At 41.5% G+C, this 5,687-nt stretch overlaps 1 long non-coding RNA gene across 1 annotated transcript; it reads left to right on the top strand.

Annotated features, from left to right (window-relative positions):
- Positions 1-788: 788 nt before the first annotated feature.
- LOC141569969 (uncharacterized) lies at positions 789-5,478 on the top strand. The gene is made up of 2 exons (XR_012493717.2): positions 789-2,093; positions 2,732-5,478. It is a non-coding gene; the product is annotated as an uncharacterized LOC141569969 (long non-coding RNA).
- The last annotated feature ends 209 nt before the right edge of the window (positions 5,479-5,687 follow it).

The raw sequence follows: 5,687 nt of genomic DNA on the forward strand, positions 1-5,687 counted from the left end.
CCAAAGTTATAGGACCAATAAGTGATAGAGCCAGGATTTGAACCCAGAAAGTCTAGCTCCAGAGGCCACATTCTTTTGACAACTCTGCTTAAATAGGAGCTGTGAGAATAAAGAGATGTATCAACAAATCATCTCCTCCCTTAAGGAGATTTCAACCCATTGGGACAGTGAGGCACAGACTACAAACAATAATAGAGGGCTGAGTTCTTTGCTTTGGCATGCAAACTCAGGCCCAGCCCTAACTGGCACATCAGGCTGAAGGTTTGTTCATCTATGCTCTGGGCTCAGTTTTCCCATTACACACCATCACAGTCAACATTCAAGAGCTGTTAACATCACTTACTAATTGCTCCTCTGTGTTTGTCACCCCTCAATTAGATTCAAATTCCTTGTAGTCAGGGATAACGTCTTATACTTCACTCTCTACTAGCACAGTAGAGATGGTTAATAAATACTTTTGGATTGATCACCTGTTGGAAGATTGATGGCTCAGTGAGAGAATAAACTTAAGTTCAAGATTCAATAAAAATAGAGCTCAAACATTATTGTGTGTTTTGCTTGTTTTTAGGACGTTTGGTAGCCAATTTCCTCTTCATTTAGATTTGATTAACTATGATAGTCATAGTATTTGGTATTAGCCATATCGTTGATGGCCCTTTAGAGGGCATAGTGCTTGAGTAACCATTAACATACAGGTAGACAGGAGTTCACCTTTGGATCCCAGAATGCAGAGGTCAAGTGTCAGAAATCACCAGATCTAGAGAGGAGGTCAATATTTGGGGAATTGAAGATCTGCGTTTCAGCCTAACACTGTCACAGGCTATGTGACCAGGGCAGATCATTCAACTTCTCAGACCTCAATTTTTCCGTCTGTTACGTGAAGATAATTCTACCTGCCTTGACGACTTCACAGGCTATTTGTATCAACCGAGGCTTTGGTGAGTGAAAGATCAGGATATTATATAATTTGAAAGAGAGAAGGTGGTGGGAGAGGATAGTGATGAAATACTGTTACTCATTTTATTATATTCTGCATCAGAAGCTTCTTGTTTGAAACAAGGCAGCATAAAAACACTTTTGTTTGCTGTTTTAAGATATGTAAGAGCTTCTAGAAGAGGGTTTTGATCATCTGGATCAAGGACAGCAGAAGGACACCAAGTGAAGGCCCTCTTTTCTGCGATATAGTTCTAAATAAATTTCCCTCTAATGGGCTTGAAGTATTCATAATCTTTCCACTCTCATGGATTTGTACCTTTGCAGTGAGTACTGAGTGCACGCTTGTTACTAATTTTAATAGCATGTCTCCTACTGGGGAAGTTGTTTAAACAATGACTAACCCGACCATTTTTCCACAACTTTCCTACCAGTTGATCAAATAAAGACCAACAGTGTTAAGTCATCCATATTCTATTCCATATTGTTGAGAGCCATCAGAGCGCTTTATAGTCATTGGCAGGCAGCAGAAACAATTACCGGGTTGCCCCAGAAGAAGTTTCCCAAGTAAGCTCGAAGTATCTTTTGGAGAATTTTAAAGGTACACCATGATAGCGTCCTGACTGAAGAGGTGAGAGAATGGCTGCCACCTCACGTTCTCCTCCATTACCTCCCATGGATACCACCACTGGATCCCATCCGAAGGTATGAAGGCAGTGGGGCAGAGAGCTCATCCACTGGTCCAACATCACCATTCCTGCTCCCCATCCCCAGGGAATAAACAGAGCAGCCTTGGCAGAAGAGCCATAGGCAAAATCCACCAGCATGCAGATTGCTGAGAACTGTCAGGCTCAAGGGAGATTTGACCAGTCACCTTCCCCACTGCCTTCTCAGCAGGGGGGTGTGGCACCAAAGGTCACCAGAGAAGGAAGCCTCATGCTTAGGAACCATGCCAATGTTCAAGTGTGTTCACTGTCACGAAACGCAATACTCTGGAGTAGAAGCCCGGATGGAGACTGAGCTTGTGTGTGTGTGTGTTCCCAGTCTATGGAGAACTGCAGAAACCCACTCTGCAGTTTTGGGGAGATACTTTGACCTTTGGAAGACAGTTTGTTAGAAACAATTGTTTGAGAGTGTGGACTTAAAGTGAGCTATGGAAGGTAAGAGAGTGGTGTGTGGGGGGGAATGTTTCTTGGGGAAGGGTGCATTCTATGAGGATGCAATTGCCTGAGTCCACACTGCCACCAAGCTCTGGGATCATTCTGCAGCGAGGAGCATAGAGAGAAGAAAGTGCTGCAGTGGAGACAGTGCCCAGGGCAGTAGCTGAAATCCTGTCCAGGACAAAGTGTTGGGGCCCCTCCCTTAAGCAAGATGCCATTGCAGGTTGGGCCCCCATCTATTTTTGAGAGGTTAGTTTCTTCAAGGCAACCCAGATGCACCCCCAGACACACACTTATAGCTTCAGGAGACACTTAATGGTAAGGGGCAGGGGCCTGGGAAGGGTGGAGGCTGTCTGAGACTAGGTTACCTAATCTTTCCGGGCCTCATTTTCATCATTTATAAAATAAAATAATAATGATCATTTCTACCTAATAATCTGTTTGGGGGGTTAAATAAAATAACATGTTTAAAACATCTAGCACAGTGTCTCATGTAGTAAGAGTTCCAGAAATGCTGGTTATAATTATTTCACATGATACTTATACTAGAATTGTTTGCATATAGGCAAGCGACTCCCATTTAACTGTAAATCCCTTGGGAGCCAACTCTGAGTGCATTCATCTTTGTCTTTTTTCAGGTACTGAGGGCTCCTTGAAGGTAGGAACCTTTTCTTATTCTCCTAGATAGCGCTCCTAGCAAAGGGCCTGGTACACGGTACACAATGTAGACGGCCCATGGTAAATGGTAAACTATGTTGAATGTATGAGTGAATGAAAGCCACACTAAAGTGAAGAGAACGGAAATCTGAGAATGAAGAGTGATGTCATAGCCTTTTTTTTCTTGAAATTAATTCTCAAATCTTCTCTGCTGGGATCTCAGCTGACATGTATTTGCTGGGGTTGACTGGATTATTTAATTGCTGTTTTCTGTCTCTACTGTGATTATGACTCAAGTAGTGGATACATTTACAGTGTTATGTAAATAGCAATTATTTTAATTACGGTTTGACCCATACAGTATATTCTAACAACATAGCTGACTGTGCATTTGTGTATGTGCACTCTTGAGAGTGGTGGGGAAATCTATTATGAAGGAAGGACTCTCCCTTCTATGCACATGGTAATTTTAGAATTATAACATGGAGACGTACAATACCACTGTAATTATAGCAAGTTTGCAGGAAGAAATGGCTTTGAAATAGTATATAATCTAAGTGTATTGTTTTTAGATAATATAAAATCTAATTTTATTGACAATGCATTGTTTTTGGTGCCAGGAAAAATAGGCAATGGCAAATTTTCAGGCTTCCTATTAGTGTATGAAAGTGCCTTGGAGCCTTACATGTGATTGAAGCGACATAATTTGTGTAACATGCATAGCCAAGTGCCCGGCATGTAGTAAATACTCAGTAAGTATTAGATGTCATCATTTGGCATATATGCAAACAATTCTCGATGTAACAGCACATATCTAAGTAAGCATTTGATGGAAATGATGTGCTGTCTGACTTTTTAAAATGACCTTCACAAGGAACTCAAATTTGATCCACATGGCACCTGGTGAACCCTTATGAATCACAGAAAATGTTATTTTTTGCACTTGAAATGCACAAGGGACCATTTTAGAGATTGGAGCGGTGGAGAATGGTTGGGATCTACGGGTAAGATACAAAGATGAATCCCATAATACTTGCTTCTAAGGAACTTACAATGAAATGAAAGAGACAAGACACTCATGAAACCAAATAATTCTTACTGAGCCTGGCTTTGTGCCAGGCACTGTTCTAAGGCTTGCTCATACTAACTCATTTAATCTTCACACAGACGAGGAAACTAGGTGCAGGAAAGTTAAGTAAGGTGTCACAGCTAGCAAGCAGCAGACGGGATTCTGACGTATGCTCTCTGACCCCAGAGGCCAGGTCCTGACCCCTACATTACATTGCCCCCTGAAGGATGTGCAAATAGCAGTAATACAAGTATAATCTTCAGAGAGGGGTAAGAAAACGGCTATGGGAACATTCCAGTCAAGACATTGGGAAGGCTTCTTGGAGCACTTGCATTTGAGCTGAATTTGGAAAACTGGGGAAGGAAATGTCAAGCAAGAGAGAACTGACTCCTAGAATTTTGACAACCCCCCGCCACAATTCTGGGTAAATTCCTCCTCTGGGCTCCTACATCAACACTAGCCCCCTGTTGTTCCCTTATTACATTTGCTGTAATTGCCTGTTTTTCTGTCTCTTCCCCGGTAAATATAAGCCCTTTAAGAACCAGATACCTGCCTGGACATCTCTGTATCCTGAGCAACTAGAAAACCCTCAAGGGTTTACTGATAGGATCTACCACCTTTTTTTTTTTTTTTCTTTCTGAAATTAGATCTTTTACACAACAAAATGACTACATTTAATCTAAAATACCACATGCCTTACAGAAATGCACATGTATATAGCGCTAAGATATGTTGAACACGAAGCTCATTATTTGAAACATATTTCTGTGGCTAAATCAGGAGGATTATGGAGCCAAAGTAAACCTTTTAAATGCATATGCCATGGAGGATGAATGCCTTCCAATTATCTGGAAAGTTAATATGGCATTTTAAGTGAAAATGACAATAACTCCTGTTCTTGTTCTCATTTCGAGCATACCGAGGATGCTTAGCCTCTAGTCCAGTAGGAAATCTATAGCAATGGTTGTCAGATGGATGCTATTGATGGCATAGACAATAGAGGGAAATCAGGTTACACAAGAGGGGCTGAACAAATTTAAGAAACGCACAAAATTACCAACTTATAATAATTAATGTATTCTCAAAATTCTTGCCAGGAACACAATTTTTCACGTTATCAAATTCTGGGCTTATTGTTATAGAAATGGTAAAAATTTTTTTGGAAACAGTAGGATATTTGAAGCATATTCTTTCTTATAGGAAAGTTGCTGGCTTCAGGATCTGGGCCAGATGATCCCTAACGCCCACTCCACTCCCTAGGAATAATTAACCGCTAGAAAAGGCCATTCTCTCTGAGAAGACATTAGGGTGTTTCCTAGAGATATGGAGGGCTATTGGATTTTTCTTTTTTCTTTTTCTTAAGATTCATTTCCCGGAATACCCAAGTCTTCCCCCAGGATTCAGTCATTTTCCCTGTCTTTAGGATTAACCCCAACTCTGTCTTTTTCTGCGGCTTCCTCACTTGTGGGCATGCTCAGGGCGGCTTGGCTAAGTGTTGCTGGTTCATTCCTCAGGCCCTCTTCATGTCCACTTCTGGCCACGTTGTTTTCCATGTACCCAGGCGAAGACTCCTTCCTTCAGTGGATGTCAAATCTCCACACTCAGAGATGATATGAAACATTATTGTACTCATTGTCTGAAATAGACTGGATTCGTTCACTTGTGCTTTCAGTAAACATTTAATGAGTACCCAGCATATGCCAAGCACTGTCTGCCAGGCACAGGGCCTAGGGTGGGTTGTGAAGCAGACATTCTCCCAGTCTTCAAGGAGATTCAGCCGCATGGGAAAGACCAAAAAAAAAAAGAAACAGATAAATACGTAACTACAATCTGTGATAAGTTCTGTAACTTATCACAGCGCTATGTGG

Source organism: Rhinolophus sinicus, chromosome 1 (genome assembly GCF_057876585.1).
Source record: "Rhinolophus sinicus isolate RSI-liver-muscle chromosome 1, RSI-T2T, whole genome shotgun sequence".
Taxonomy (NCBI): domain Eukaryota; kingdom Metazoa; phylum Chordata; class Mammalia; order Chiroptera; family Rhinolophidae; genus Rhinolophus; species Rhinolophus sinicus.